This window comes from Oryctolagus cuniculus, chromosome 16, assembly GCF_964237555.1.
Source record: "Oryctolagus cuniculus chromosome 16, mOryCun1.1, whole genome shotgun sequence".
Classification (NCBI taxonomy): domain Eukaryota; kingdom Metazoa; phylum Chordata; class Mammalia; order Lagomorpha; family Leporidae; genus Oryctolagus; species Oryctolagus cuniculus.
Genome location: NC_091447.1, coordinates 49,322,044 through 49,343,257, shown reverse-complemented (window position 1 = coordinate 49,343,257; position 21,214 = coordinate 49,322,044). Strand labels below are relative to the sequence as shown.

Genomic DNA, 21,214 nt, shown 5'->3' with positions numbered 1-21,214 from the left:
AGTGTCAGATTGAGCTGCCATCGTATCAGAGTGCCTGTTCGAGTCCTGGGAGTTCTGCTTGAAGACCTGCTTCCTACCAATATGCCTAGGAAAGCAATGGAACATAGTTTAAGTACTTTGGGGAGACCATAAGGGAGACCAGAATGGAGTTCTGGCTCCTGGCTTTGGCCTGGCCCAGAACTGTCAGTTGCAGCCATTTGAGGAGTGAACCAGTGGATGGAAGACCTCTCTTTCTCTCTGCTATACACACACACACACACACACACACACACACACACACATAGATATAGATATCTGCCTTTCAAACAAATAAACTCATGTTTCAAAAAGAACTAATGGAAAAGGGACCAAGCCTAATTAATTTAGTCCTAAATTGGTGTCTTTCCATCACTTTGTGCTGGGTGAACAATGTCCGCAGCTGTAAGCTGTCCAAGGACCCAGGACAGGAGAGAATCAAGCACACAGAGCCCACACTCTGTAATACCAAAGCACAGTGTAGGAATACTGTCTGATTTTACAATTAACTTCACTTTGCTATTCAATATATAGCTGCTTGTAAAATGGTCAATTGGTATATTAAATGATAAAAGTGGTTTGCTTTAATTAGGGCCAATATTTTGCAGTTATTTGGCAATCAGTATGCTGTGTGTGTGTGTGTGTATGTGTGTGAGAGAGAGAGAGAGAGAGAGAGAGAGAGAGAATGAGAGAGAAGAAAAAGTAAAGTCCTTTAATGATAAAAATCTAATGCTCCATATAAGGTCGCTTTTTATGGGATCTGTGGTACATCCCAAGCCAATGACCAATTAACACTAATATAGAAACTGGCTTCTATCATTGCTGTAACTCAGTCCATGGAGTGTGCAATAATAACCTAGAACAGACTTGGTGACCAAGGCAGAGCCAACTGCCAAGCCTGAGTTATGATAGTTCTACAAACAAGGCATCTCACATTACCACAAGCCTTTTATGGATGATTGCTGGAGTGTTTTTAATTATGACTCAGAAGAATCATATCATTTCATCTCCTTGTGTTATCTTCTCTGAACATCAAGGAGATATTCATCTGGTATGTATATTTACGATTGTTTTAACCCTCCGGTTCTTCCTTGGGAGGATTATCCAGGGTTTGGGTTTTACTTATGGGTTTTTAGCATGCATTCTGAATTTTAAGCAATACAATAGATACAGTATTCTGGATTCTGGTTTCCCTTTACAAGGCACATCTATTCCATCAAAATTTGTTGCATGTGCACGTAGTTGATACAGGGAAATCTGTGAGTCAGAATCTTTAACTCAATCTAATAATGTATTTGAGAAACTGATATGGTTAGATTTAAACTAAATCTGATGCTTAAAAAGAAAATCTAAATATAGAAAAGTTTGGTCATTGACTTGCTGCATTGTAAGGGGTGTATGTGTGTGTGTCTACATGTGTGCATGTGTGTGTAAATAACAAATTACATACCTAGAAACTAATGTGATTCATTTAATTGAGATTGAGAACTCCACTCCCAAAAGTTATGGTTATGATCGCAGCCAGTTCTGAGGTTTCTACTTCAAAACCAATTGTAAAAAGATAATAATGTTATTAATGAAATATCTGATTAAAAATCCCAGATGACACATGACTACCCATGTGCATAATGCTTTTGTGTTAACAGAATTGAAATAAGCAAAATTCTAGTGGCAATCAAGAATTTCTGTTTAGCAACTGACAATATAATTGTTGCTTATTTCAAGGCTGAGACTTGAGTCTGTTTCTCAATAGAATTTCTTGCTGTTCATTAATCATGGTTGAATCCAGGATGAGTTGATTATTTTCCCCCCATCAGACTGCCTCTGTATTTTGCTGACTTGATCTTTTTATCATTGTCCTAAAGCCCTATGATTATTTATGCCTGACACTCATCCTTCAACTGGCTTGTTTCCATCCATTATTGAACTGATTCTACCTCGGAGCACTGATATCAGTATCTATAATAGTCCCATCCATGTGTGTTTAAATTCTTAGTGTGCTTGTTATATATATAGACTAATGAAAGGATGGAAAAATAGCTATCCAAACATCGAAATTACAGGTCAACAGAAACATGCTGTGCAGGATTCTATCCAGATGGGTTTGTGTCAAAATATTTAGTTCAAACTGATAAAATGAGGCTTACTTTTATCAATTTTGAGTATTTTTCATAATAAATGATTGACTAAAATACACTGTACAAGACCTACATATAAGATACGCACATATACATAAAATTTGTTCTATTTTCATTATGAGCATCTACCCACAAAAATGGAGGGCAACGCTGCTCTAAAATGATTCTAGCTGTGAAATAAAGCTGGGGCATTGGCCTATTAGATAGCAGAAGGTCTATCTATAGTAGGTATTAGATTTGATATAATCCTCAGCATTTAGAGGAAACAGAGGTGGCAACTCCTCTTATTATTCGTATCAACTGAAAATAGGAGTTCAGTGCCGGGTGTGATTTTAGATGCTAGGTCGTAGAGAAGACTGCTTTCATGAAGCGTCAGCTTGAGACAGCTAAAGCATTGCAAAGCTATTGCATTTCCTGTCAGTCCTAAGGTTTAACTCTATCTAAAAAGCAGCATAAAGTCATGCGATTTCCATTGTGGAACAGTAAAGGCTTATTTAGAAACCATTAATGTTCAGCACACTTCCCCTGCTCCTTCCTCGCCTGATGGCCTAGAAGTGTAATGGATGTAGCATTGCATCTGTACAATCCAATTGTTGCCAAGGCTCTGGCTCATATCATATATGTCTTTGGGGAAGAAATGCATTTGAAACATATGGGAAATTTTTAATAAGATGATCATTTCACTTCTACATAGTTGAGACTTTGTGACAAAACTTAGTTAATATTGAACTGATGGCAAATATTGTCAGTCTTTAAGCACAGCCTCACAATAGCATGGTGTCATAGTGACAAATGTTTATATATGCATTGCTGGGAAAACAAATATTGATAATTTCCACTGTTAAGGAAATTATAACATAACTTTTTACAACAAATTCTTAATTTTAATTATTTTAAATATTATGCATGTTCACTTTTATTTAACTGCCAACAAATCTCTAATTTCATGATTTATAAAAGATCTGTTTTACAAAGGTATTTTCCTTAAGGTTGTGTACACAAAGATTATTTTGACTTTGACTAAATATTTTGACTTGACTAAATATTTATACTTTTGTATAATCATATACAACAATCGCTCCTCGGCCTTTTGTAATTATATACAACAAAAATGTGTATAAAATATGTATAAAAATATGCAACAAAGCCCAAATACACACAACGTACTAAGACTACAGTAAGATGTTCTTATGGCAGCCTCCAAATCCCCTTCACACATTTCTATGTGTGAGAAATGCCTTCCTCTAGGTCAGGTGTGCTGAGCATTCTCATTCCTTGCTCCAGAATCTTGTTTGTACTCTATGTAGTCCTTGAGCTATGCTAAGGTTGTTGTGAAAGTACATACGTGCACCTACCCAGGAACTGGAAAGACAGGTTACTATGAAGGGGAGTCTCTGTCCATGCAGTTTGTGGAGGCTTGATTTTTCTGAGTATGACTTGTCAAATTCGTGGATGCCTATTTTATTTGTGGATCAGAGAAGTGTGTGTTAACTCAGTTTGTGTCTTATTTTACTATTTTGTGTTAATCTGTATTCTTGGGCCCACTGTGGCTATGGAGAGCAAAGCTTTCATTTTCTTTTGGGAGAAAAGCGACTTGAATCTGATCACACTGAACTTCCGTTCCTCCGCAGGCAGAAAGGAGGACAACCATGTTACTCCAAGTGACATCACTAAACAATACAGCTACCTTGTTCTACTTTCTGACCACTAGTGAGTGAACTGTACTTGCAAAATTTGCAGTATGAGTTGAATTTTCCAAAAGGGTGTTACGTGTGAGTATTTGTATTGGCTTGAACTATGGAAGACTGGGCATAACATAAGAAATGCAGGGATTTAATATGGGGGATACCAAATACTATCCTAATTCATAACGTGGACTATAAATTAGTTTTCTTCATACAGACTGAGAAAAAAAATAAATGCCAGTAATGGAAGTTAGCCGACCTCTCTAAGGCTGCTGCTCTGACTCAGGGACTGAGAGCAACAGAGGGAGGGGATGGGAGGCTCGGATGTTGCAGATAGCAAGAAAGCATTAAGCAGTGTTAAACCTATAAACCTTGAGGCATGCAAGGTTCTTGGCATCGTATTACCTTTGATTCTCAAGGCAGAGAGCTATAGTGGTTAACCAACAGACTCTAAAGTCAGATTACTTACTATTTGTGGACACGAATGCAACTTTCTCTGTGTTGGTTTAGTCAGTTGAAAAATTGGGATGAAAATGATAACAGCTTAATTACAAAGTTATTTGAGGAGATAAATTAGGTAAGACCTGGAAAATACTTACAATAGTGTCAAGAAACGAGGAATCACTATATTATTATCTATATCTTTGAGGCTTGCTCTTCTCTTTTTCTAATAGACACGTTGCCCTTCTGATTACCTACTGTGGGAAAACAATACAAAACACAAAGCCTGGGGAAAACATTAGATCAATTTGACATGTTTTCAGATCTATGCTGTAATTTTGATATGTTTCAGACACAGGATAACATGCTAACAATTTATAATGGATAATCATAAACTTGAAACTTCCTGTAGCTCTTTCTTAATTAACTTGCTTTACAAATTTCAGTTTTGACTCATCAGTGAAGTGGTACTGCTGGTATCAGAATTTCCACTATTAATCATAATAATGTGGCTATTATAAATCAGTAGTTCTGAAAAGTGATCCCTATTAAATATAACAGTGGGAATAAGAGAGGCAGGAGATGTATAGCTTGGCACATGCTCATTCGGATCTACCCCTAATGGTAGAGCTAGAAACATGCTAGGAGATTCCAAATCAATTCCATCAAGGTGGCATGAACCAATGCCATCTTACTAATCAAAGTGATCAGTTTAAGTTCATAATTGATCATAATGATAGGATTAAATGTCAAATTGATCACATAAATAAGGCTAGTGTCTGCTAATAATAACCAATAGAATTAAAAAGGAGAGAACGAGCCAACATGGGAAGCGGGATACACAGCAGACTCATAGAATGGCAGGTGCCCTAAACAGCATTCTGGCTTTAAAATCAGCCCCTAAGGCATTCAGATCTGGCTAAAAAGCCCATGCAAGTTTCTCAGGCATGGAAAGCCAAGACACTGTGGCAACAAACAAACAAACAAATGAAAGTTCTCTGTGAGTGAAATCCCAGCAGAAAGAATGGGCCATCAAAGAAGGAGGTACCTTTCTCTGAAGGGAGGAGAGAATTTCCACTTTGACTATGGCCTTGTGTAAATATGATCAGAGTTGGTAAACTCAAGAGGCTTCCATAGCCTTGGCACGTCATGATTAGAGCCTTGGGTGATTACTGACGTCATAAATAAGAGTGTTCATTGTTAAATCAACAACGGGAGTCACTGTACACTTGCTCACCATGTAAGATCTCTGTCTTTAATATGTTGTACTATGCAAATTAATGGTAAAACTACTACTCAAACAGTACTTTATACTTTGTGTATCTGTGTGGGTGCAAACTGTTGAAATCTTTACTTAGTATATACTAAGTTGATCTTCTGTATATAAAGATAATTGAAAATGAATCTTGATGAAGAATGCAATGGGAGAGGGAGTGGGATGGCTGTGGGTAGGAGGGAGGTTATGGGGGGAAAAGCCACTAGAATCCAAAAGTTGTACTTTCAAAATTTATATTTATTAAATAAAGGTTAAAAAAATTAACTAACTAACTAAATAACCAAAGAAATAAATCAGTAGTTCTTAACCATTTGGGGGTAAAATTCTGATAACATTATGGTCTCTTTCTATGAGAAAAATAGTGAAATAGCTATTACATATGCCTACTTTTTATTTTAAAAGTTTGTGAGTTCATTGAATTACATCTTTGTATCTCAGGTTAAGAAATTCTGATTGAGACAATTTCACCATATATTCAGCTAGCTAATAATAGAGAACTGTTTAATTGATTCAGTAACATTCACATTTAATTCCCTAAAAAAAAACTGATTATAATTTCATTATTCATTACAATTTCATTGCATTACATTCATTGTAATTTCTTTCATTATAGCTTCACTTCATAAAAACTCATTAAAATCCCAGATAATACAGAGTATAATTTGTTTTTTGGAGTTAAATTGTGCTTTCACAAATGATGGAGATATTCTTTAGATGCAGTACCAGCTACTTTCAAGGTAAACTTACAGACCTTTTTTTGACATCCTTTAAAGCCAAGTACAAGAAACAGCCCTACCACAAACATGCTGCATGAGGCAGGTGCCGCCAGGACTCATGGATCCCAAGATCTAACCCTTGATTACATTCCCTGCCGTCTGCCTGGCCCCAGAGCGCTTCCTCTGAGACCACCCTGTTCCCCAGTACCTTGGCATGTCTATAAAAGGATAAAAGACTGCCTTAGGAAGTGGGAGAGGAGGTGCTGCTCTGTTCTGTTTTCATAGTGTAGTTAATAAGTTCAGATTGCTTTTACAGAGTTGCAATCCAGGAGAGCAAAAGAATCAAATAGTTTCCTTCTTAGCAAAAAGAATCAAATCAGCGTATCTGAGTCAGTTGAGAGTGAATAAGCTGCCAGACGGTCCTGCTAAAACACAGTGAATGCCAACACTTGCTAATCTACAGTCACTGCTCAAGCCAAAATCACCTTTCCTCAAATTGGAGACAATAAATACCAGTCTGTGCCAATGAGCCGAGTTTTCACAGTAATTGCATCTCCTGCCCCAGTGTTAGGGGCTAATTTCGGCCACAGACACAGCACATGGACACGCCACTGCACACCAATTACTGAAGACTTCACAGAAACACTGAAGCGCCGCGTTCCATTTCCAGCAAAGCAGAAGGGTTTTCTTGCAAGGGAAGTCTTCAAACAGGCACCAGAACACTTGGCACACAAATTATCTGATGATAAGGGATTGTATCCAGAGCTAAAATAAAAATAATCCTGAAACTTGATGCTGATTAAGGGAGTATAGCAGAGTGAGGTTACCAGAGATCCTCTTACATAATGCAGTACTATTTTTCAAATGTGTAATATCCAATTTACCTCTTTCTTAAATGATTTACTAATCTAACTAGCAGATAGTAAGAAAGGATCCTTTGTAAGAGACTAAGAAAACAGTTTGGGGTCAGCATTGTAGGTAATATTGCCATCTACAATGCCAGCATCACTTATAGGCACTGGTTTGAGTCCCAGCTGCTCCACCTCCTATCCAGCTCCTTGCAGATATGCCTGGGAAAGCAGCGGAGAATAGTCCAAGTGCTTGGGCCCCTCCGCCCACATGGGAGACCCGGAAGAGGCTCCTGGCTGCTGGCTTCCATCTGGCCCAGCACCAGGCTGTTGCAGGAATTTGGGGAGTGAACCAATGGATGGAGATATCTCTCTCTTAAATAAAAAATAAATCTTAAAAAAATAGATTATCAAGGGGCCAGCACCATGGCTCATTTGGTTAATCCTCCGCCTGTGGCTCTGGCATCCCATATGGGTGCTGGTTCTAGTCCTGGTTGCTCCTCTTCCAGTCCAGCTCTCTGCTGTGGCCCGGGAGGGCAGTGGAGGATGGCCCAAGTGCTTGGGCCCCTGCACCCGCATGGGAAACCAGGAAGAAGCACCTGGCTCCTGGCTTCGGATCGGCGCAGCACGGGCCATAGTGGCCATTTGGGGAGTGAACCAACGGAAGAAAGATCTTTCTCTCTGTCTCTTTCTCTCACTGTCTATAACTCTACTTGTCAAAATTAAAAAAGAAATAGATTATCAAATACATAGCACTTATAATTACCTAATCTACTGATTATAGTCTTTTTGTCACAACACAATGAAACACAAATATGTGAATAGTATTCAACTCCTCTTTTCTTTAACCAGCATTATTTCTTTTGAGGCAAATTGCTACTTTCAAAAATTTCAAGTGATTCATAATTATATTTCCAACTCAACTTGGGGACTGCATTATGCTAATGGCTATTTTGCTTTGGCATTCATTTACCTACGGTGAGGAGGGGAGCATGGCGTACAGATGGTCCTCGCAGCCTGGGGCTGATGTTTCTGTCAGTCACCCAGGACAGGCTCATGCCACCTCTGTTCCTGATCAGCAATTTAAATTATTGCAACCTCAGTAATGGTTTTTATAATTTTTTAAGAAAGACAACTATTTTTTGTATGTGAAAGTTGTGTTTCTGGTATGTGGAAGAGAACAGAGAGGGACAGATCTGGTCTAAGAGTTATACACTGGGGAAAGCAGCCCATCCACTTTGCTCTACTACTGTCCCCTCCACGCTCCAGAGGGACTGAAAACTACCAGCACCAAAACCATCTTCCTTTCTTACTGTAGCCTAAATGGACAGAGACTTAGGATTTTCCCTCTCCCCTTGTCTAAAAAGAAGAGGCTTTGACTGTCTTGATAGAATAGCTAATCAACTGTCGTTCACTTTCTCTCACTTAAATTCTATCCCTAGTGTATTTTCAAACTATTCATCTGACAAAAGATTAATATACAGAATATATAAGGCATTCAAAAATCTCAACAACAACAAAATCAACCAATCAGTTAACAAATCAAAAGAGAATTGAAACAGATATTTCTCAGAAGAAATCCAACTGGTCAACAAATACACAAAAAAGGGTTGATGTCATTTTCCATCAGGGAACAATAACTCAATCTCACAATGAGGCTTCATCTCAATCTTGTTAGAATAGTTGTTACCAAAAAGGAAAACAAACAAAACAAAAAAAACAGCACTGGTATGTATGTGGAGAAGTGAATCCTTATACACTGTTAATAGGAATGTAAGTTAGTATAGCTATGATGACAAGCAGTATGAAGTTTGCTCAAAAAAAAAACCACTAAATATATATATATACACCATATACTCACACAGCCCAAATACCGCACTACAAGGTATATATCCAAAGGGAGTGATATCAGCATGAGAAAGACAAACCTGCACTGCCAGATTCATTACAGCACTACTGACAACAGCCAGTACATGGAATCAAAGTGGGTGTGCATCAGTGAAGGAATGGAAAGAGAAAATATAGCATACAAACATAATGAAATATTATTCAGCCATAAAAATAGTGAAATCCTGACATTTGCAGCAAGATGAATGGAAATGGAGATCTATATGTTATGTGGAGTAAGCCAAGCACAGAAAGACACATCCTGTACCTTCTCTCATTGTGGAAGTCAAAAAAGAGTTGTGGAGGCTGAGAAGGGTAGGAGGAGGGGATTTAGGGGAAGGATGGGAAATGCGCACCACAGCTCAGCTGGGTGTGGGTAATGGGTTCTGGCGTTCTACAGGGTGGTGGGGCGACCCTGGCTCCTAGTGACAGATACTGCATAAATACCTGGAAGACAGGTGCTTTTATCTCCAAATAAAGAGACAAAATGAAGAAATAGGAAGGCTAATTGCCTGATGTGGGAAAATGTATGTGGTGTATATAAGCTGAAATATTGCATTGTACCCCTCAGAGTGCAGGAGCAATAAGCGTTCATCCAAAATTTAAAATAATGAAAGCAATGCTGATGTTTCACCTATAATACATTCCTGAGAGCTTTCTAAGCAGCCCAGTTCTGAAACGCAGTGGAATTCACAGTAAAGCACAGCTTATATATCAAGCAAATAGATTCTGTGTGTTACTCCTCAGAAAACCCTGACTGAGTGTAGGCAGGAAAGAAAGCAAACAAATTCTGTCCTTACTCATTTGCACATTGCATTATCATAAGTTTTATCGGTTCCAAATAATATGCAGATGGAAAATTAGGCAGCACGCTGCTGTAAATCACTCTTGGTGCTGTGGTGGGGGCAGGAGAAAACAGCTAAGGGCTTCATTCTCTTCCAAGAAAATCATACTTTTCAAATTCATCTGAATCACAGCCAAGGGATTACTTCTTATCTGACTTTAACAAATGCTCTTTCCACCAGTCTTGATGTAAAAAGAAACCACCTCAATGTACTCAGAAGGACCATGCTCTCCAAGGTCAGCTCCAGTTGCCCAGCTTTGAAACACCATGGGCTTGTGTTTCTATAGAGCATGGATGGACCGCAGACTGGGACGTGGTTCTCACTTTTCCTGCAGGAGCCGTCTCCAAGGGAGTCCGAGCACTTTGAGCCTCAGGTCTCTACCCTTCTGGCATGGCACACATCCTCACTGGACTTGTGCAAAGGACAAGAAAATGCTTCCTTCTGTAAGCTAGGGAAAGATTCTCATAGGAAATGACAGAGCAGGGATATAATTTATGACACCTCTCTCTCCCCAAAGGAAGTCCTCCTGAGAACCTCGTAAATCATTCATATTACCGTGATGAGTGAGAAATGAAGATCAGAAATAAGTTAAATCACCTGATACTTCTGTTGCATTCCTGCCGTACAGGTCAAGGTCACGGGGCTGTTCCAAGCAGTCCCAGAGTCACGGGGTTCCCCAGTCTCTCTGCTAGGATGTCATCCCCCAAAAGCGGTAGGAATCATTCTGAGGTACCATAAGCCCATGTGTGCATATGTACAACCCAGGATTCATGCCCAGTGTGCCAGCGTGAAATCACTACCGTTCTCTCAATATGCACATTGCCTGCTATTATGAAAGTGAGGATTGCACAATTTAAAAAGGAGACTCCCAAGGAATGAACCACATGAAAGCAGCAGGATGGGGAAAGGAAAAATGGAAGAAAGTTAAATATGTTTACTTTCATTAATGCATGCAGTCAGAGAGCTAAAAAAAAAAAAGTAGAGATGATGCTAATTGTTCAAGGGAGAAATCTATGAGGAAATGGCTTGGCTGTCACTTCACATGACAGAAAAATAGATGGACTCATTACCCTTGAGTGAGTAACAGAACGAAATTCTGAACTAAGGCTCCTGCAAATGCACTGCTACGCCTTGGAGGACACAACTACTTGACTGGCAAAACTTAGCAGGAAGATGTTAAGATTTAGGAGACTGAAATAATGTTTTCACTTCAATATCATAATGGTTTGACCTCTACAATGGACTTGCCATACAAGATTCATGATGTTGACTTCCGGTTTGCATTTTTGGGAAGCAGAGGGAATGACATCATTCACCAATCCATACAGGAATTCTTATAGCCAGCGTCCTGGCATAACAGGTAAAGCCACCTCCCACATGCCAGCATCCCATATGGGTGTGGGTTCTGCCCAGTCCTGGCAGTTCCACTCACCTGGGCAGTGATCCAGCAGATGGAAGATCTCTCTCTCCATAACCCTGACTTTCAAATAAATAATAAATCTTTGAAGGAAAGAATTTTTCCAGAAAAACAAAGCTATGAAAGAATTTCAAGGCTGAGAAAACTTAAAGAATTAAAAAACACATTTTCAGCATAATTTTAGCAATAATTATTTCATGTTATTAATTTTTTTAAATATAATTGAATATAACTTTCATTTATTTTCCAGCTTCACTGCAAACAAAGTGAAAATGAAAGTGTGGAGTTTGCCCTAAAAAATACAGAAATTTTCTATTAGAATTCCGCTCTTAATGGACATACTTGTTGTCTTGCTTTTTTAAATTTATTTTTATTTATTTGAAAGACAGAGTTACAGAGAGAGGTTGAGACAGAGAGAGAGGTCTTCCATCTGCTGGTTCACTCTTCAGATGGCGGCAGTCCAAAGCCAGGAGCCAGGAGATCCTTCTGGGTCTCCCACATGGGTGCAGTGACCCAAGGAATTGTGCTATCTTCTACTGCTTTCCCAGGCCATAGCAGAGAGCTGATGGGAAGAGGAGCAGCCAGGACTAGAACCGGAGCCCATATGGGATGCCGGCGCTTTAGGCCAGGGCTTTAACCCACTGCGCCACAGCGCCAGCCCCTGTTGTCTTTAACCTTATATAATAATTGATGATCATATCTCTTCATATTGATTTCTAGATTTGATCTTTTTTGAAGTGACAGTGAAAGGCAATTTTTCTTTTGGACAGTCCCTTTTTTAAATATTTGTAGGAATACACACACACACACACACACATTTTTTGTTTGAATCCCTTTGTATGCTTTGCAACTGATTTACTCTACCTGGGTAGCTTGAGTTTTCACCTTCTTCATGATTTGTTTTGAAAAATAAAAATGTTATTTCGAATATTACTGTTATTTTTCTTTCTGGTGAGTCCTTATATTCAAGAAACATTTCTTGGCTTTGCGATAGTGCTGTAGCAAGTAAAGCCACTGCCCCTTACACCAGCATCCCATATGGGCACCAGTTCGAGTCCTAGCTACTCCACTTGTGATCCAGCCCCCTTATAAATGGTCTAAGAAAAGCAGCAGCAGCTGGTCCAAGTGTTGGGGCCCCTGAACCCACATGGGAGACCCATGAGGGGCTCCTGATTTTGGCATGGTCCAGCACTGTTTGATATGGCCATCTGAGGAGTGACCAGCATATGACTCTCTCTCTCTTGCCTTCTTTCTCTGTAATTTTTTCAAAATAAATGTATAAGTCTTTAAAATAAAAAAAGGAAACATTTCTTATCCCCAAAGTTACAAAATTACTTTCCTATGCTATTGTCAATTGCACTTATATTTTACTATTAATGATTTTCCAAAAGACACAAATAGGTAGAAATACAAAGTTTACTGATAAAATCTGATACTATTAATTAGCAAGATATCAGATTTCTTACAAGATTTTAGATGTTCACCTTTAAAGAAATTATAATACAGAAAAGATATTGACTGATGACTAGATCGAAGAAAGGTTCAGGAAAATAACATAATGTAGTGATTTCATATATTAAAAGGTGACATTTTAATCATGGAGGATGAATGAATTATTTAATAAAGTGTCCTTCTATAATAATGTACATCTCTAAGAGATCATTTAGGAAATATATCCATTTCTTATTTCTTTTACTAGAAAGTAAAAATTCAGAAAGATCAAATTTTAGACACAAATTACAAAATACTGGAAAGATATAAATATTAAATTTTAAGATTTTATTTATTAGGGCCAGCGCTATGGTGTAGTTGGTTAAGCTGCTGCCTGCAGTGCCGGCATCTCATATAGGCGTCAATTCGATTCCTGGCAGCTCCACTTCTAATCCAGCTCCCTGCTAATGAAACTGGGAGAGCAGTGAAGGATGGTCCAAGGGCTTGAGCTCCTGCACCCAAGTGGGAAACCTGGAAGAAGCTCCCAGCTCCTGGCTTCAGCCTGGCACAGGCTTGGACATTGCAGCCATTTGGGGAGTGAACCAGCAGGTGGAAGATCTATCTTTATAAAAGAATTATTGATATTTGAAAGGGGGAGAGAGATCTTTCATCTATTGCTCTTTTTTGCTCCATAAATGGCTGCAGCAGCTGGTGCTGGGTCCTATTGAGGCCTGGCTTCAGGGTCTCCTACATGTATTGAAGGAACTCAAGTACTTCAGCCATTATCTGTAGGGAGCAGGTGCCAGTTTAGCCTACTGAAACACAATCCACTTCAGGCCTTCACTTATTTATTGTTTTTTTTTGTTTGTTTGTTTTTGTGTTTTGTTTGTTTGTTTTTTGTTTTTGACAGGAAGAGTGGACAGTGAGAGAGAGAAACAGAGAGAAAGGTGTTCCTTTTGCCATTGGTTCATCCTCCAATGGCCGCCACAGCCGGCACACCGCGCTGATCCGAAGGCAGGAGCCAGGTGCTTCTCCTGGTCTCCCATGGGGTGCAGGGCCCAAGCACTTGGGCCATCCTCCACTGCACTCCCTGGCCACAGCAGAGAGCTGGCCTGGAAGAGGGGCAACCGGGACAGAATCCGGTGCCCCGACTGGGACTAGAACCCGGTGTGCCGGCACTGCAAGGCGGAGGATTGGCCTAGTGATCCGCGGTGCCAGCCTTATTTATTGTTTTAAAAATAACACTTGATGAGTTAAACGTCCATTGCCATCCAAAAACATTTTTTGGATGAATCCACAAAAATCCATTAGCCAGGTTATTTCTGAAGTTTGTTTGTGATCTATTCCTTCTCATTTACAGTCTCCCATATGCCCTAGGCTTTATGTAAGCATGCATATTTTTAGAAAAAAACATTTGGAAGGCTGAGAGTTCAATGAATTTCAAAAATTTCTCTTACAATAAATGGGTATAGTTGTCCTATGTTTTTATAACTGAGATGTTTAAAACTTATAATTTTTTTGTATCAATGTGAAATTGCTAATATTAAGTTCAGGAATTCTTATGGAGTATATTTTGTGAAGATATAGTAGTGAATTATAAATCAGAAACAAGGACTCTATTCTCAATGCTTGTTTCCAATCCCTGTTTTACCATTTATAGCTGGCATCAAACATACTCTAATGCTTAGTTTTTTGGCCTCTAAATGTATAATATTTATATTTCTTTTATTTATAAATTGGAAGAAATTGCATCTATTTTATATGTACAGTTTTGAGAATATAGTGATACGTTCCACCCCACATTCCCTCCCTCAAGGTTCCTACCCTTTCTCCCTTATTTTTCTTTTAATTTCTAGAATGACATACTTTCAATGTACTTTTTAATCAAAAGCTTAACCTTCCATTAAATAAAGAATTCAACAAGTAGTAAGTAGAGAAATCATTGTTCCTTAGGAGTATAGACAGGGCCATAAACTAATAAAATTTCAAAAATGTCAATTTTTCTTCATATACATAACATTTTTGTATTGTTGTATTTATTACCACAAATCAGAGAAAACATATTTGTCTTTTGGGGACTGGCTTGTTTCACAAAATACAGTAGTTGCAATTAGCATCCATTTTGTTGCAAAAGACAGGACTTCATTGTATTTCATGGCTGAGTAGTGTTCCATAGTGTGTATATATTACGTTTTCATTATCTAGTGATCATGTGATGGACATAAATGTTTAATCCCATCCCATGTCACTTTTGTGAATTGAGCTGAAATAACAAGTAACTTTCTTTCTTATGCTGATTGCATTTTCTTTGGGTAAATTCCCAAGAGTGGGATGGCTGGGTCATATTGTAGATCTATTTTCAGATTTCTGAGGAATTTGCATACTGTCATCCATAACAGATGTACTAGTTAGCATTCCCACCAACAGTGTGTGAGTGTAACATTTCCACCACATCCTCACCAGCAGTGTTATTTTTTGAGTTTTGGATGCTAGCCAATCTAACTGGGCTGAGGTGAAACCTCAGTGTGGTTTTTATTTGCATTTCCCTGATGTCTAGTGATCCTGGGCATCTTTTTGTGTGTTGTTGCTCATTTGTATTTCTTTCTTTGATAAATGCCTGTTTGTTCATATCCTTACCCCATTTCTTAAGTGGATTTACTTAATTTGTTGTTGTTGATTTTCTTGAGCTCCTTATACATCCTGGATATTAATTCTTTATCAGAAGTATGATTTGTATATATTTTCTGCCATTCTGTCAGTTGCCTCTTTACTTTACTGTGTTTCCTTTACTGTGCAGAAGCTTCAGCTTCTTAGCTTGATGTAATACTATTTGTGTATTTTTGCCTCTATTGCCTATACTTCTGGATCTTATCCAAAAAGTCTTTGCCTATGCTAATGTCTTTCAGAGTTTATCCTATGTTTTTTTCTAGTAATTTTATAGTTTCAGGTCTTAGATTTAGATCCTGATCCATAGTGATTTCATCTTTTGTATGCCATGTTAGGCAGGTACCTTGTTTCATACTTTTTTTTGTTTGTTTGAAAGGTAGAGTTATAGAGAGTGAGAGAGAGAGAGAGAGAGAGACAGAGAGAAAGGTCTTCCTTCCATTGGTTCACTCCCCAGATGGCCACTACGGCTGGAGCTGCACCTATCCAATGCCAGGAGCCAGGTTCTTCCTCCTGGTCTCCCATGTGGGTGCAGGGGCCCAAGCACTTGGGCCATCTTCCACTGCTTTCCCGGGCCACAGAAGAGAGATGGACTGGAAGAGGAGCAACTGGGACTAGAACTGGTGCTCATATGGGATGCTGGTGCTGTAGGCAGAGAATTATCCAAGTGAGGCATGACATCGGCCCCCTTTTTTCATACTTCTGCATACAGAGATCCAATTTTCCCAACACCATTTTCGAAGAGATTGTCCTTTTTCCAGGGAGTGATTTTAACTTGTTTGTTGAAGATTAGTTGGTTGTAGATGCATGGATTTGTTTCTGGGGTCGCTAGTCTGTTCCATTGTTTGACATGTCTACTCTTGTGCCAATACCAGGCTGTTTTGATTATATCTTCCCTGTAATATGTCTTGGAATCTGGTATTGTGATGCCTCCAGCTTTATTTTTATTGCTTAGGATTGTTTCAGCTATTTGGGATCTCTTGTAAATCAGTAATAAAGACTCTCCCAACAAACAAAAACCCAAAGCCAGAAGGTTTCATTGCTGAAATCTGCCACACTTTTAAAGAAGTACAAATTCCAATTTTTCTCAAATTATTCAAAACAACTGAAAGGGAGGAAAACATCTCAATTCCTTCTATGAGGCCAGCATCACCTTACTTCCAAAACCAGAAAATGATACAACAAGGAAAGAGAACTATAGGCAAATATCCCAGATGAACATAGATGCAGAAATCTTCAAAAAACTAGCTAATCAAGTCTACCAACACATCAGAAATATCATTCCCTGAGACCAAGTGGAATTTAGCCCTACTATAAAGGGATGTTTAACATATATGAATCAATAAGTATACTATATCATATTAATAAATTAAAGAATAAAAACGTGATTATCTCACTACATGCAGGAAAAGCATCTGACAAAACACAAAAACTTTAAGCAAATTGGGAATAGAAGGAACTCATCTCAACATGATCAAGCAATACATGACAAACCCACAGCCAGCATCATATAGAAAGAGGAAGCTTTTTCACTGAGATCCAGAACCAGACAAGGATGCCCACTCTCACCACTGCTATTCAATATAGTTCTGGAATTTTTAACCAGAGCCATTAGGCAAAAAAAAAAAAAAAAAAAAAAAAAAAAAAAATCATCAAAGGGATACAAATTGGAAAGGGAGAAGTCAAATTATACCTGTTTGCAGATGACATAATCCTATACATAGGAGAACCAAAGGAGTCCACTGAGAGACTACTGGAACTTATAAGAGAGTCTGAAAAATTTGCAGGATATAAGTAAACACACAAAAATCAATAACCTTTGTATACACAAACAATGCAATGGCTGAGAAAGAACTTGTAAAATCAGTCTAATTCTCAATAGCTATGAAATATTTAAACATCTTGGAATAATTTTAACTAAGAATATGAAAGATCTGTACAGTGAAAATTATAAAACATTAAAGAAAGCAATAGAAAACACCAAAAAAAAAATGGAAAAGTCTTCCATGTTCATGGACTGGAAGAATTAATATCATCAAAATGACCATACTATCCAAAGCAATCCCAATCAAAACACCAATAACATTCTTCTCATATCTGGAAATAAACAACCCTGTAAACGTGTTCTAAGGTGATTTTCCAGTATATGGCAATTATTTATAAAATAGTAAAAGGAAGCATGAAGATGTACCTTGTAATTTATTTATAAAACTATCATCTATTTTAAATACTCTGAGCTCAACAATCTTTAGCTCTCTGCACTACAAAACAAAAACCAGATAAATGTCATTAATAATTATAAAACTATCTGATTCTAGATTCTTCTTCCCATAGTAAAACTGGAAACTGTCTTGAAATCCATTCTCACTGAAGTTGTAGTTGTTTCTTGCACCCCACAGACAGGTTTTCTTGAAGTCTGTGACCTCTGAGGCCTTTGCTGTAAGCAACATCTCCCCTGATCACAAAGTTAAGAAAAGTACTTCCTTGTGGGCTGTGACGTCACCTCCCACCTGCTGCTGTGCTATGGCAAAACTGCCACTACTCTCCAACGAGCTCTGGGTGCTTCGTGCCTCTCTGGCTGGCACAGGTCCTGCTGCCATTGCGTCCTCTGCTGCTGCTGCACCTGGCACTCCTGAAAGACAAAGAATTCCTTTCAATAACACTGATGGGTGGCAAAATATTTCTTATTGGTTTTTACTTATTTTTATTTTTTCTTGCAAATTTTCTCCAGTGCTCTGAAACATGACTGACTGGAAACCAGGTGGATAAATTCATTTTGTCTTCCTGTTCTTATGCAAAGTGAGTCTTCTCAGAAACCTTTCATTATCAAGAGTGCTTCTCTGTTCTTTGAATTATGATATATCCTGGTAGACTGCTGATAAATAATGCATACCATCTATCTTGTGTCTGGAAGAGATCTATAACTTTGCTGAACATACTGAGCCTTGGTGGTAAACAGCTTATCATAAGAGAGGGAGTTATACATTCTGGCTGTCCCATCTTTTATACACATACACAAGAATAATACACTTCTACATAAAATATCTTTTTGCTTTTCCAATGAATAAAAGAAAAAAAAATTCTGGAGGTATATGAAAAAGCATTCCCCAATTTTTATCAGTTTTGTAACCTCCACTAATTTTGTTGTTTTTCCATAATAGGTACTCTGTCTACTTCTCCCAGGGTTCTTTCAAAGTTCAATGTCATTGCTCAAATACAGGGGGACACAAAGTGTAGAAAACTCATAGCTCTAAAATGATGACTACAATTCATGCTGACAGCATGAACAGAGATAGGCAAATCACTGTTCACTTAGAATGGCTTTGCACCTCTATTTAAAACATATTACATCATGACAAAAGGCAGGAGCCATAGCATTAAATCTTTAACCAGGAAAGTAAGGATCAAGAGCAAAAATGTGTGTCATGCCAGTTTTTCAAAGGATTAAGTGACATTAATCCATTCATGCATTCTACAAGATAGCTTTTGAGCACAGTATGTAAAAGCATTGCTTTAAAAATTTGTTAATTAACCCCTCTAAACCCCAATTCCCTGTTCAACATAGGAGAGAGAAGGACTTGGTTTTGTCCAGAAGTGTGCTATCTACTAAGTTTTAAATTCTCTGAGATAGGCAAGTGGGAGAACATACATTTAAAACATGCTTACATTTAGAAGACATCAAAAATAAGCATATCATACTAATTTCATTCCAAAGATAATAATTTTTATTGAGAACTACATTTTAGAAACTTACATGACTTCTTATGAAATATAGAAATTCAGAGCTGCCCACACATCTCCAATTCCTGGAATTTTTTCACAATATGCTATGAGACAATAATAAAACATCTAACTGTCTCAATTTCCTTGGGGGATGTAAAAATTCTTTTTTCACATAGATATTCAGTCTATAAACCACCTGCCACACCACTAGGATGAAGTATGCAGACTATTCCTTTTGGCAGTTTTTTTTTCTTTTTTTTGTAAAAAATCTTTGTAAAAATCTTCTTTGATTTTTTAAAGCATTTTGTCAAGATTAGGTATAAATTATGATAAACACTACATGAATCTATTCTCTCACAGTTGTGTCATCATTTTGGTTGAATTCTATTAACTATCCCTCCCCCTTAGTAATGGTTATCTCTAAAGACACAATTGTTCTTTGGCTCAGTAAAATATATATCCTTCGAAACTATCATGTAAATGACTAAGGAAATCCTATTTTAAGATACACAGAGTTATTATGCACCACATGGGCTATTTCAAAGGATGGCTGATATCATTCTTGCAATAGATAGTCCACAGAGGAAAAGTGCATGCTTTATATTGGGACTTTCCATCACTGTTTCACCCCAGGCCTTAACCACATCCATGTGTTCAGAGCAATCTGTGAGAAGAAACAGGCTCATGCTATTTCATGCCTATAGGGGAAAGTGCCTTGGCTAAAATTAGTTTATTAAGAAGGATGCAATCACTAGCTACAAATGAGAAGAATCAGTTTGAAAAGAGTGAACAGAAAATTCAAGTTCTTTTTGCCAATGGTAAAGAGCACTCTCTAGTGACAAAAAAAAAAAATCTTGCATTTTCATGTGGGTTCATTATTTTCAAAATGTTTTGTAATATTATCTCATTTAATCACTCTCTGGTAATTAGGGGATCCTTAGCAGATGATAATTTAATCCATTCTGCTCTGTGACTTAGGTGCTATTTCTATCTCCATTTCACAGCTAAAGAACATGAAGCACAAAGTGAAACAAGCTATCCAAGAAAACAAGGCTAGAAAATGATGGAGCCAGGCTTTCTGCTAGTGTCACCTTATTGAAAGTCCAATGATGGCCGGTGCCGCGGCTCAATTGTGACTGTCATATGTTTGCATGAAAATCATTTATGATTTTAATGCACCATACTATGTGGATTGAATTAAATTTACCCTAACAGAAATTTATTATGAGGCTGGCGCCACGGCTCACTAGGCTAATCCTCCGCCTAGCGGCGCTGGCACACTGGGTTCTAGTCCCGGTCAGGGTGCCGGATTCTGTCCCAGTTGCCCCTCTTCCAGGCCAGTTCTCTGCTGTGGCCAGGGAGTGAAGTGGAGGATGACCCAAGTGCTTGGGCCCTGCACCCAATGGGAGACCAGGAGAAGCACCTGGCTCCTGCCTTCAGATCAGCGCGGTATGCCGGCCGTAGCATGCCAGCCATGGTGGCCATTGGAGGGTGAACCAATGGCAAAAGGAAGACCTTTCTCTCTGTCTCTCTCTCTCACTATCCACTCTGCCTGTCAAAAAAAAAAAAAAAAAAAAAAAAAAAGAAAGTCCAATTAGTCAAGAGTCGTTTAGTCATTTTGATAAATGTCTATGTTTCTCTGGATAAATATCTTGAATATTAAAAAAAGAAACAAGGGCTGGCATTATGGCACAGTTGGTTAAGCTATAGCTTGACAACCCAGAATCCCTATCAGAGCACCTGTTGGAGTCCCAACTTCTCATCCAGCTCCTGCCAACGCACTTGAGAAGGCAGCGGAAGATGGCCAAGTGCTTGGGTCTATGCCTCCCATGTGGGAGACCCAGATGGAGCTCCTGACTTTGCTCTGGCCCAGACCTGGCCTTTCTAGCATCTGCGGAATCAACCAGCAGGTGAGAGATCCTTCTGTCCTTGTGTGATTGTGTGTCTGTCTCTCTGCCTCTCCTCTCCCACTACAGTTGCTCTACCTTTCAAATAAATACATAAATGAATCTGTAAAAAAAATAAGAAAGAAGAAAGCACTAACTACAAAGACCATGAGCTACTGAGTGTAGAGAGCGTGAATTGGGAATATTTTAGTATAAGGAATTTTCATCCCTAGGAGTGATCC

At 38.4% G+C, this 21,214-nt stretch overlaps 1 long non-coding RNA gene across 1 annotated transcript; it reads left to right on the top strand.

Moving 5' to 3' along the window:
* Positions 1 to 860: 860 nt before the first annotated feature.
* LOC103349510 (uncharacterized) lies at positions 861 to 20,308 on the top strand. The gene is made up of 3 exons (XR_517679.4): positions 861 to 1,066; positions 18,095 to 18,162; positions 20,091 to 20,308. It is a non-coding gene; the product is annotated as an uncharacterized lncRNA (long non-coding RNA).
* The last annotated feature ends 906 nt before the right edge of the window (positions 20,309 to 21,214 follow it).